This window comes from Cucurbita pepo, chromosome 9, assembly GCF_057944985.1.
Source record: "Cucurbita pepo subsp. pepo isolate OVF chromosome 9, ASM5794498v1, whole genome shotgun sequence".
Classification (NCBI taxonomy): domain Eukaryota; kingdom Viridiplantae; phylum Streptophyta; class Magnoliopsida; order Cucurbitales; family Cucurbitaceae; genus Cucurbita; species Cucurbita pepo.
In genome coordinates, this window is record NC_141806.1 from 4,648,070 (window position 1) to 4,661,416 (window position 13,347).

Consider the following 13,347-nt stretch of genomic DNA (forward strand, 5'->3'; position numbering starts at 1 on the left):
TATCAATTTAGTTGTAGTTTAATGGTGAGAATTTCATGTTGTGGGCATGGAAGCTTGTTGTCTAAAACCTGAGCTCGAATCCCAACAACCACATTTGTTTTTCATTATTTTAACGAACAATATAATGTGGAGATAATTAGAGGTTTGGTAGCTTATCTTTAATATGCTAAATATCAAAGTAGATGCAGTAGTTCAGTGGTGAAGATTACAAGTTGTGGTCTCAATGAGTTTTTTTATTTTTTATTTTTTATTTATGTTATGATCATGTTACTTTAGAAGGAAACAATAAAGGGTTTGCTAGTTTATGCTTAACCGTTTATCAACCCATTTGCCTTTTGGCTACAAACCATTCAACCATATTAACATAACTCGGCTCTCATGAGCAAACCCGTCAAGAAAATTAGAAGTTTGTTGGTTTATCCTTAATCACGAAAATGATGAATGGTGACTGAATATCCAAGTGGTTGTAGTTCAGTGGTGAGAATTTTACGTTGTGGTCGTGGAGACCTAGGCTCGAATCCCAACCCCATTTGTTTTTTTTAGCTACAAACCATTGAAACATTTAACATAACTCAAAACCACTACGAGCTTTTATGAACAAACTGGTGAAGCAAATTAGATGTTTTTTTGTTTATCTTTAATCATGAAAATGATGTGACGGTTAAATATCCAAGTGGCTGTAGTAGTTTAGTGGTGAGAATTCCACATTGTTGCCATGGAGACTTGGGCTTGAATCCTAGTTTAACGATGAGTTCGAGAGACATTTGACATTTGTTTTCTAATTCTCAATAGTACAAGGATGAAACATAGACATCCGTGTTCCACTTCAAATAGAGTTCACAACCCAATTTTTTTGCTTGGATTAGACACATGCCTTTTTTTTCGCTACAACCGCAAGTAGTACATTTTTAATGGTCCGATATGGTTCGTGTTCCATCTCGAATAGAGTTCATACCCCAACCTTCTATTTTCATGTTTGTATTAGACACATGCCTTTTTAATGATTAGTTGTAGATTATGAAGAATGATGGGTTAAATACCGAAGTGCTTGTAGTTTAGTGATGAGAATTCCACGTTGTGGTTGTGAGACCTGGGCCTAAATCCCAACCGCCACACACATAACATTGTTTTGCTTTTTAGCTACAACACAAGTATGACATTCATAATGGTCTGGTGGTATGGACTACTTCAATCCTAGTGGGCTAAATATCGCGGCTGTAGTTTAGTGGTGAGAATACCACGTTGTTGCGCCCGTGGAGACCTGGGCTTGAATCCATGCACCCATATTTGAGGTTTGTTTTCTAATTTTCAATAACATAAGGATGAAACATAGACACATAAGTTTTAACAAAGCCATCACACATGAAACATTGTTTTTCTTTTAGCTACAACCGATGGTATGACATTCGTAATGGTCCGGTATGGTTCTTGTTCTACCTCGAATAGAGTTCACAACCCAACCCTCTATTTTCTTATTGGATTAGACACATGCGTTTCTAATGATGAGTTGTAAATTATGAAGAATGATTTGCAACCTATCGAAATGGCTGTAGTTTAGTGGTGAGAATTCCACATTGTTGTGGCTGTGGAGACCGGGGCTTGAATCCATGCACCCACATTTGAGATTTATTTTCTAATTCTCAATAACATAAGATGAAACATAGAAACACAAATTTTAATAAAGCGATCAGACATGAAACATTGTTATGCTTTTAGCTACAACCGCTGGTATGACATTCGTAATGGTTCGGTATGGTGCTTGTTTCACCTTGAATAGAGTTCACAACTCAATGATTATCTGTTGTAGATTATGAAGAATGATGGGCAACATATCGAAATGGCTATAGTTTAGTGGTGAGAATTCGACGTCGTGGCTGTAGAGACTTGGGCTCGAATCCGAGCAGCCACATTTGACATTCATAAGTATGACATTGGTAATCATTTAATGTGGTCCTTGTTCCACCTCGAATAGAGTTCACAACCATTAGATTGGACACATGCCAATGAGTTGATAAATGAGCCCCAAGAGTCTATATTATGATGAATGTTTGGTTAAATATCAAAGTGGTCGTAGTTTAGTGGTAAGAATTCCACGTTGTAGCTATGCTGTGAAGACTTGAGCTTGAATCCGAACAGCCACATTTGTTTTTTATGCCCACAAGTTATGAGATGATACAATCATGTTACTATGCAGAAAATAGTAAATGGTTTACTAGCTTATCTTAACCTTAACCGTCAAGATGGGCTCTCATCGTACTCTATTGATATATGATATGAACAATATAATATGGAGACAGTTAGGTGCTTGCTAGCATATCCGTAATTTTGAACCGTTAAAGACGAGATCAACATTGGAATTGAATGACAAGATTGTAAATAAGCCCAAAAAACTAGACTATAATGAATGATTGGCTAAATATCAAACTAGTTGTGACCATGGAAGCTTGGGGTGGACAATTAGTACCCACTTTTGTTTTTAATTCTCAAAAACATTACTTCTACTTCTTTTTGAATTAAATATGTTGCCATTTGAAAGTGAAATTGAGTTTGATGAAATAAATTTTTAAAGCTATTTTCTTAAAAATAACAAATGCCCATGAGTTAGGTGATGATATTGTTAGACGAACACGACTCTCCACAATGGTATGATATTGTCCACTTTGAGCATAAGCTCTCATGGCTTTGCTTTGGGTTTCCCCAAAAGGCCTCATACCAATTGAGTTAGTATTCCTCACTTATAAACCCATGATCATTCCCTAAATTAGTCGATGTGGGACTTCCATCATCCAACACCTCCCCTCGAACAAAGTGCGCCTTCCCTTAATCGAGGCTCGACTCCTTTGGAGTCTTAGTCATTTTTGACTGCCTTCGAGGAGGGGCTTGGCTCCTTTTCTTTAGGAGTTCTTTGTTCGATATTTGAGGATTTGAGGATTTATCAATCTATTGGCACGACTAAGTTTAGGGCATGGCTCTGATACCATGTTAGACGAACACGACTCTCCACAATGGTATGATATTGTCCACTTTGAGCATAAGCTCTCATGGCTTTGCTTTGGGTTTCCCCAAAAGGCCTCATACCAATGGAGTTAGTATTCCTCACTTATAAACCCATGATCATTCCCTAAATTAGTCGATGTGGGACTTCCATCATCCAACAGATATGATTATGTTAGTAGGAAATCATAAAGAGTTCGTTAGTTTATTTTAACCATAAACCATCATATTCTTAAAAATAACACGTATGTATCATGGGAATTTTTTAGCTACAAACTATTCAACCATATTAACATAACTAAAAAGAAACACTAAATTCAAATAAAGTTCACAATTCAACTTTCTATTTTTTGCTTTTTGGATTGGATCAGAATGAGTTACGAGATGATATGAAACTTATGGAAATAATTAGAAGTTTTCTTGTTTATCCCTCAATCATGAGACGTTAAGACGAGATCAACATTGGTACTAAATATTGAAGTGGTTGTAGTTTAGTGGTGAGAATTCCACGTTGTGGTCGTGGAGACTTGGGTTTGTGAGGTATTTTTACGGCAACTCTATTGCCACGTTTGCGACCATGCCCACAACCTTTACTTTCATTTTTGTGGTCGTCATGTCCCTTCGTACCTGAAAATGAAGAATCAACCACATCTTTCTTTTTTGTTCATGCAAAGTCACTCCTCATGTGTGAGTAAGACATGCTTCTCCTCATGGGTGAGTAAGACATGCTTCTCCTCATCTTTATCTTCATAGCCACAAAGTCTCTCCTCATGGACCCTAAGACGACCAATGACCTCCTCAACCAACATGTTCTTAAGGTCGTTAATTTTCTCGATGGAGGTAACAATCTGCATGAATCTCGAGGGAACATCTCGAATGAACTTCTTTAGGATGAAGATCTTTTACACCTTGTCACGTAACGAACGGATGCTAGTGACGATTTTCGTCAATTTCATGGCAAATTCGAACCCTTTTTCTTAAGACACACTTGTTAGAAAACAAGAAAAATAGTCCGTCTATGCGATGATCTTATACGATTTTCTAGATTGCATACATTGAAATGGAACTTATTGGAAAAGGTAAGACAGAAAATTCGAAAGCAGTATCCATTTGAAAAAAATTTGATCCTGTAATTGAGAGTATGAAAAGGGAGGAACTTTGAGTGAAGGAATCCGACTTTCATTAGGATCCTAACTTAGAAGTTAACATACATGTTTATCGACATGTATGTTTATCGGTCCAGTAACAGACTTAGAAGTTAAAAATTGCGCCTAAAGATAAAATTGCGCAATGGCAGAAGTGGCCAACAAGCCAAATCTTGATGGCCAACAACTAAATCTTGGGCCTAAAGATAAAATGGTCGAAGTGGCCAACAAATCTTAATCTTACGCCTAAAGACGACCAACAAACAAATCTTACGCCTAGAGATAAAATTGTAGAAGTGGCCAACAAAAATCTTAATCTTGGCCTAAAGATGGCCAACAAACAAATGTTGGGCCTAGAGATAAAATTAAGCAATGGTAAAGTGGCCAACAAATCTTGACGGCCAACAAACAAACAAAACTGGATTTTTTATCAGGGAGATTATAGCTTCGTTGTCTACATAAAGCATTGGTGGATCGCCCTCTTTTCCGATGAGTTTTTTCAACAGTCGCGCAAGCCAGACCCCTTGTGTTGCGCCGTCGAAGCGGTGATGTACCCTGCCTCGCAAGAAGAAAAAGCAACTAACTTTTGTTAGTTGATTGCCGGAAGATCGCACTGCCTAAGATAAAGTAAATCATCCCAGTGGTGATCTTACGATCATCAACGTCACCCACCATGTTACTATCACTATAGCCGACCAGCTCAAGCTTCTCATTTCCTCTCCCTGCACAGTATTTCACACCCTAGCCTCTGGTTTCAGCCACATAGCGCAGGATGCGCTTGACAACCATAAGATGCTCCTCGTTAGGTGCTTCATAAACCTACTCACGTATCCAACGGAATAAGCGAGGTCAGGGAGTGTGTTTACCAGATAGCGCAGGCTCCCAAAAATACTGCGATAATTGGTGGCGTCGACTGTCATCGTAGTGCCGGCCTTACTTAGCTGGAGCTGGGCCACCATTTGTGTCCTTGTAGGGCTACTGTCTGCTAACCTAGCTGTGTCCAGCAGCTTCTTCGCATACGCACTTTAGCGATGGTGATGCCGACAGTACTCTATTGTACTTCGATGCCGAGGTAGTAGCTGAGCACGTCAAGATCGCTCATCTTCAAATTCTTTGACATCTCCCTCTTGAATCTTCTAAAAACTTCCATGTCACCTCCAATGATTATGAGGTTGTCGACGTACACTCCCACAATCAGCCGCCGCTCGCCGACATGCCATGCTTAGAGGCACAGCTCTTGAACTTCAGCGACAGCAGAGTATTATCGAGCTTTGCGTTCTAGGCTAGTGGTGCTTGCCAAAGCCCGTAGAGTGCCTCGTGCAGGCGCAGTTCCTTGCCGAAGTTGTCCTTGTCTAGGAAGCCAAGTGGTTGTCAGACGTAGACGGTCTCCTTGAGCTATCCGTTGAAGAAAGCGGACTTCATGTCCATGTGCTGGACCTCCCAAGAGCAATGTGCCGCGATTGCCAGCAACAGGCGGACGGATTTCAACCTTGCAACTGGCACGAATACCTCTTTGAACTCCACTCCTTGCTTCTGGACATAGCCCTTCGCCACTAGACCGGCCTTATACTTCAACTTCTCCCTCTTCGTTTCGTTTTAGTTTGATACCCACTTTATCCCTATGGCTCGGTGTCCTGATGGGATGTCCTCCAGACTCCACGTCTTGTTCTTAGTGAGAGATGTCATCTCTTCCTTCATTGCCTTCAGCTAGCACGGGTTCCTTCCTGCTTCGGCGAACGAGTTCGGTTCATCCGCGCGAATGGCATGCGGTTTAGCCACTTCTTCTAAGAGCTCGCGCGCCGCCAGTCCCTATGGTTCATCTCCTCCCAGTAGGTCTTCAATCCTTCGGTATCTGGCTGCCAGACCATCATCGTGATTGGCATCCAGCGTCGAGTCCGTAGTACGTGGTGTTAGGAACTCAACTGGTTAAGGGGGCGTAGTAGAAGTTGTGGTAAGTGTAGGTGTAGGCGTGTCCGGTACAACTGTTGTGACGGTGATAATGCCCGACGCTGTGCTCCTCCTTCTCTCAGCTCAATAACGAGGTAATCCATCGTGAATTGATTTGGGTTTTGGTCTGCCTCGGTCACATTGTTCCACCGCTAGAAGGTGTTCTAGTCAAACACGACGTCGCGCGATAAGTGAGCTCACCCCCCGCAGGATCATAGAGCCTGTACGCCTTGCTCCTGGGTTCGTAGCCGATGAAGATGACCTTCAGCCCCCAAGGATCAAGCTTATCGAGGTGGAGACGTGTGATCTTCATATATGTGACGCAGATGAACACTCAGAGATGATGTACCGCTTGCTTCTTGTTGTACCAGGCCTCGTGTGGCGTCTTCCCATCGATCGTATTGGCCACCAATTGAGGAGATAGACCCGTTGCTCTCGCTGGAGTTGTCGTGGAGCTTCAGGCGTGGAAGACATTCCTCCTCAGTTTGTCGTCCTTAAAGCGGATCTCCAAAAACTCCTTCCGCAACTGCTCGATGTTGGACTCCCGCACTCGCTACACACCAACCCGGCGAGACTTGATCCCCTCCCAAGCCGATTGCGCAGTGCGCTTGGTGGAGAGAGATGCTAGCCTCTTTGGAGGCATAGAACGTAGTATGGCAGAAAATGCCAAGTAATCCTCCTGATACTCGATCGTTTCTTCTTCCTCAGGCTCGACAGCGTGCCACAACCCTTGTGCCTGTAGGTTAACGTGCATCGGGTACTGCAAAGAGGCGGTCATCTCCTTGATCACTCGCTCGATGACAACTCGACGTCCGTCTTCGCGGTGTCGGCCTCTTGGTGGCGGTGATGGAGACGTCGACACTCGGTGGCGGCATGGAGGAGTGCGACATCACCGCTTGTTTAGTGGTGAGAATTCTACGTTGTGGCCGGCTATGAACCATTGAAGCATATTAACATAACTGCAAACCACAACAAGCTTTTATGAACAAACTGGTGAAGCATATTAGAATTTTTTTGTTTATCCTTAATCATGAAAGTGATGAATGATGACTAAATATTCAAGTGGTTGTAGTTTAGTGGTGAGAATTCCACGTTGTGGCCGTGGAGACCCGGGCTTGAATCCCAGTAATTGATGAATGTTGGCCACATCTATTGTTTTTAGCTACGAACCATTGAGGCATATTAACATCACTCAAAAGTGAAGAAAATTAGAAGTTTTTTTTTGTTTATCCATAATCATGAAATTGATGAATGTTGGCTAAATATCCAAGTGGTTGTTGTAGTTTAGTGGTGAGAATTCCACGTTGTGGTTGTGAAGACCTGGACTCAAATCCCAATAACCACAACTATTTTTTTAGCTGCAAACAATTGAAGCTAATATAACTCAAAACCACTCCAAGCTACAAATTAAGCTAAATATCCAAGTGAGACCTAGACTCAAATACCAATAGTCACATTTGCTTTTTCTAGCTATGAATCATGAACAGACGGGTGAAGCAAATAGAAATTTTTTTGTTTATCCTTAATCATGAAAGTGATGAATGATTGCTAAACATCCAAGTGGTTGTAGTTTAGTGGTGAGAATTCCACGTGGTGGCCATGGAGACTTGGACTCAAGTCCAAGCAGCCACATCTGCCTTTTTTAGTTACAAACTATTGAAGCATATTAACATAACTCAAAACCAGTTCACAACTCAACCCTCTATTTTTCTCCTTGGATTAGACACATGCTTTCTAATGATTAGTTGTAGATTAGGAAGAATGATGGGTGAAGTTTAGTGGTGAGAATTCTAAGTGTGGTTGTGACGACCTGGGCTCAAATCCTAATAGCCACACACACATAACATGGTTTTGATTTAAGCTACAAAACACAAGTATGACATTCGTAATGGTATGGACCACTTCAATCCTAATCCGCTAAATATCGAAGTGGTTGTAGTTTAGTGGTGAGAATAACATGTTGTTGTGATCATGGAGACCTCGGCTTGAATCCATGCACCAACATTTGATTGTATCTTACAGTCTTTCTCATGATTAGTTGTAGATTATGAAGAATGATGAGCAACATATCGAAATGTCTATAGTATAGTTTAGTGGTGAGAACTCCACGTTGTGGCCGTAGAGGCTTGTAAGTAAGACATTTTTAATTGTCACCCAGTATTGTCCTTGTTCCATCTCGAAGTATTGTGTTGATGTATGATATGAAAATTATAATGTGGGAATATCCAAGGGCTTGCTAACTTACCCTTAATCATGAACAATCAAAATAAGGTCAACGCTAGCTTATCTTAACCATATCCGTCAAAGATGGGCACTGTTTGGTGCCCAGTTAACATGCATGTTTATGGACCATGTTGCAACATACGGGATACATGAACGTTATATTCCCGTCCCTTTTCAAAGTTAAGGGGTGCATAGTTACCCTATTCCCCTCCCTTTTCATGAACGTTATATTCCCGTCCCTTTTCAAAGTTAAGGGGTGCATAGTTACCCTATTCCCCTCCCTTTTCAAAGTTAAGGGGTGCATAGTTACACTTTCGAGAGTCAAATAAGTATCTTCTTACTGGGTAATGTTGCACCATCTGTGGGGATCAAACCCACGACCACGTGGTTAAAAGCCACACGCTCTACTACTGAGCTAAGATGGCTTGTCACAGCAAAGGTAGCACATGTTATCCCCACTTGTTAGAGAGAGTTATGAAAGAGTGAGTATTTGCTTATTGGTATGTTATAAAGTATTTGCTTATTGGTATGTTATAAAGACTAGTCATTGAGTTTTTTTTGCAGCTATTTATAATTTATCCAACTAGGTATGGTTGCACTATCTATGGGGATTGAACCCACGACCACATGGTTAAAAGCCACGCGCTCTACCACTGAGCTAAGATGGCTTGTCACAACTATGGTAGCACATGTTATCGTCACATGTTAGAGACAGTTATTTGAGGCTGTAAAAATGTGACGATGAGAGTAAATCGTCGTGTCTCGAGATAAGGAGTCATTAAGTTCTTTTGCAAAAACCCACGACTATGTGGTTAAAAGTCACACGCTCTACCATTGAGCTAAGACGGAGACAATTCTCGAGATAAAGAGTCATTGGGTTCTTTTCACCTATGGGTAGCACATGTTGTGCCCACTTGTTAGAGAGAGTTCGTTGAGGCAGGAAAAAAGTGATGATGAGTAAACCGTGTGTCTTGCTAGGTTAAGGATGTGAGGGCTACAAATGAGTTGAGATTACTGGGTACATTTATGATGTGATGAAGGGCTACAAATGAGTTGAGGTTACTGGGTATATTTATATACTCTATGTCGTACCCATATTTTTATTAGATTGGTATATATTGATATGTCTTCAAGACTATTCTCGAGATAAAGAGTCATTGGGTCCTTTGTATCTATTTAATTTATAGCCGCATTTGTGGGGATCAAACCGGCAACCATGTAGTTAAAAGTTACACGCTTTATCACTGAGCTAAGATGACTTGTCACAACCATGTATGTAAGTCAGAGCATGAGTAACAAGTAGCATCACTTAGTGCCCATGAAATTGATGGCTTGAATATCTTCTTATATTTTGTTCCATCAGTAACTAGTAGCATCACTTAGTGCCCATGAAATCGATGGCTTGAATATCTTCTTATATTTTTTTCCATTAGGATAGATTATGGCTTCAAGCACTAGGAGAGAGACAAAGCATGATTGGGGTTTCGGACGAAGGGCTTAGATAGAGTCTGATCCCACACACGAGTTCTTCATATAGGGAGGAACCAAGAAAGTAGGTGGTCTTATTGTCCACACACTCTGCCATCTCTGATTCATGTTGTTACAACAAATAAGGGAAATTGAAACGACAAAGACAATGTCAGCATGTCAAAAGAGTCTAGATCCTTGAGGGACTTCCGTAAGTATCACCCACTTGGGTTGGATTGAAAGATGACTAACCCCAATGTTGTGGAGGCATTGATTGAGTCAAAGGATAAAATTTTAGGGTACTGGATCAAAAGATCTAGAGAAAGACTATTGATAGGATCTTAACGATACGTGATGAGTCAATCGCTCGGTTGTATCTGAAGGAAGCTTTCGTTTACAAATACAACCAAATGTCAGCCAATATCATCTACTTTTTTTTAGCTACAAACGGGCAAATTTGAAGTTTGTTGGTTTATCCTTAGTCATGAAAGTGATGAATGTCGGCTAAATATCCAAGTGGTTGTAGTTTAGGGGTAGAATTCTACGTTGTGGCCGTGGAGACCTGGGCTTGAATCCCAGCAGCCACATCTACCTTTTATAGCTACCAACGAGTAAATTTGAAGTTTGTTGGTTTATCCTTAATCATGAAAGTGATGAATGTCGGCTAAATATCCAAGTGGCTGTAGTTTAGTGGTGAGAATTCCATGTTGTGGCCGTGGAGACCTGGGCTCGAATCCCAGCAGCCACATCTACTTTTTATAGCTACCAACGAGCAAATTTGAAGTTTGTTGGTTTATCCTTAATCATGAATGTTGGCTAAATATTTTGTTGGTTTATCCTTAATCATGAAAGTGATGAATGTTGGCTAAATATCTAGGTGGCTATAAATATTTTGTTGGTTTATCCTTAATCATGAAAGTGATGAATGATGGCTAAATATCCAAGTGGTTATAGTTTAGTTGTGAGAATTCTACATTGTGGCCGTGGAGACCTAGGCTCGAATCTCGACAGCCACATTTGAGATATTTTTACGGCTCCTCTGTGCCACGTTTGCGACCACGCCCACAACCTTTACTTTCCTTTTTGTGGTTGCCATGTCCCTTCGTACCTAAAAATGAAGAAGCAACCACATTTTTTTTTTGTTCATGCGAGTCACTCCTCGTGTGTGAGTAAGACATGCTTCTCCTCATCTTTATCTTCATAGCCATGAAGTCTCTCCTCATGGACCTTAAGACGACTAACGACCACCTTAACCGACATGTTCTTAAGGTCGTTAATTTTCTCGATGGAGGTAACAATCTGCATGAATCTCGAGAGAACATCTCTAAGGAACTTCTTGACATGAAGATCTTTTCCACTTTGTCACGTAACGAACAGATGCTAGTGATGATTTTCGTCAGCTTCATGGCAAATCGAACATTTTTTCTTAAGACACACTTGTTAGAAAGCAAGCAAAGTAGTCTGTTTATGCGATGATCCTATACGATGTTCTAGATTGCAAACATTGAAATAGAGCTTATTAGAAAAGGTAAGATAGGAAATTCGAAAGCGGTATCCGTTTGAAAAAAATTATGATCCTGTAATTGACAATATGAAAAGGGAGGAACTTTGAGGGAAGGATCCAACTTTCATTAGGATCCTGACTTAGAAGTTAACATACATGTTTATCGATCCTATAACATACTTAGAATTTAACATTTTTTTATCCTGTATGTGCCTATAAGTTAAATCGACCATGTTGCATAGTTACTCTTTGTGAGTAATGGATACATGAGCGTTACTTCCCCTCCCTTTCGAGTGATGTAATGGATTGTATTTCTACTACTAGTACATAATCGTGCTAAATCAGAGGAAAAGAAAATATATATCTACGTTCTAGGTACTTTATGGATATCATCATCCCGTTGAGCATGTATGACTGTATGCATGATTGATTGTACATTGAATCCAAGTGGTTCAATCTCTGATCCTCTCTATAGAGAATAAGTAATAGAAGAAATTTCGGAGGAGAGTGAAAGCATCAATTTGGCTAGACGATGACTTATGATGGAATGTCTCCAGTAGACAGAGTGCATTAGAATTGTGAGATGATCTAAGGATATGGCTCTAGTACTCTTGATCGATCCAAACTCGATGAGTCAAAACAGAGGAACTTCAAAATGTGAATCCATGTTAAGACCGTCAAACCATCATAGAGATGACGAGCAAGTTAACACATGTACAATACCTTTCCGCTCTAGTACAATGTCGTTATGCTCTAGTACGATACCGTTAAGCTAGGCATGAGACTTCTTAAGGATGATGTGTGACTTGATAGTTTAAATGGATTACCCTGTATGGTGGATCCGTCATGTGGAGTCATTGGAGCTCGTACATATAAGGGGTAGCCCCGACCTTGGATAACTACATGTATGGGGATCGAACCCACAACCACATGGTTAAAGACTACACACACCTTACAACTGAGCTAAGATGGCTTGTCACGACCATGGTTGGTTGTACATGTTTGTAAGAGAGTGTCAAATGAGGTATTTTCTTACTGGGTAGGTGGGCCATTTGTGGGGATCGAACCCACAACCACATGGTTAAATGCAACGTGCTCTACCACAGAGATGGGATGGCTTGTCACAACCCTGGTAGCACATGTTTTCTCCACTTGTTAGAGAGAGTTATTTGAGGCAAAAAAAAAAAAAAAAAAAGTGCTAGACGACGAGTAGATCTCAATGTGATAAAAGACTAGTCAATTTATAGTGCAATCTATGGGGATCAAACCCACAACCGCACGGTTAAAAGCCACGCTCTCTACCATTGAGTTAAGATGGCTTGTCACAGCAATGGTAGCACATGTTGTCCCCACTTGTTAGAGAGAGTTATTTGAGGTTGAAAACAAGTGACGATGAGAGTAAATCGTGGTGTCTCAAGATAAGGAGTCATTAAGTTCTTTTCAACTATGGTAGCACATGTTGTGCCCACTTGTTAGAGAGAGTTCGTGAGGCAGAAAAAAATAATGATGAGTAAACTGTTTGTCTTGCTAGGTTAAGGATGTGATGAGCCTACAAATGAGTTTGAGGTTACTAGGTATATTTTATATTCTATATCATACCCATATTTTTTATTAGATTGGTATATGTTGATATGTCTTCCAAACTATTTAATTTATAGCACCATTTGTGGGGATCAAACCTGTGACCATGTCGTTAAAAGTCACATGCTCTATCACTGAGCTAAGATGGCTTTTTACAACTATGTATGTAAGTCATAGCTTGAGTAACTAGTAGCATCACTTAGTACCCCTGAAATTGATGCATGTTTTTTGTGACGCTAAGATAGCTTGATTGTGCTTTAATATCTTCTTATATTTTGTCCTCCCATATGGTGATGATGTCCATGGAGACCCTATGGTCTCTGATTCATGTTGCTACAACAAATGTGGAGAACTGATACGACAAAAACAATGTTAGCAAGTCAAGAGAGCCTAGGTACCTCAGGGACTTCTGTAAGTATCACCCGCTTGGATTGGATTGAAAGACGACTAACTCCAATGTTCTGGAGGCATCGATTGAGTCGAAGG

At 40.6% G+C, this 13,347-nt stretch overlaps 3 non-coding genes across 3 annotated transcripts; 1 reads left to right on the plus strand and 2 right to left on the minus strand.

Moving 5' to 3' along the window:
- Positions 1-8,662: 8,662 nt before the first annotated feature.
- Positions 8,663-8,734, minus strand: TRNAK-UUU (transfer RNA lysine (anticodon UUU)). Its single transcript has one exon. It is a non-coding gene; the product is annotated as a tRNA-Lys (tRNA).
- A 171-nt stretch (positions 8,735-8,905) lies between these two features.
- TRNAK-UUU (transfer RNA lysine (anticodon UUU)) lies at positions 8,906-8,977 on the minus strand. Its single transcript has one exon. It is a non-coding gene; the product is annotated as a tRNA-Lys (tRNA).
- Positions 8,978-10,452: 1,475 nt separating this feature from the next.
- TRNAH-GUG (transfer RNA histidin (anticodon GUG)) lies at positions 10,453-10,524 on the plus strand. The gene has a single exon. It is a non-coding gene; the product is annotated as a tRNA-His (tRNA).
- The last annotated feature ends 2,823 nt before the right edge of the window (positions 10,525-13,347 follow it).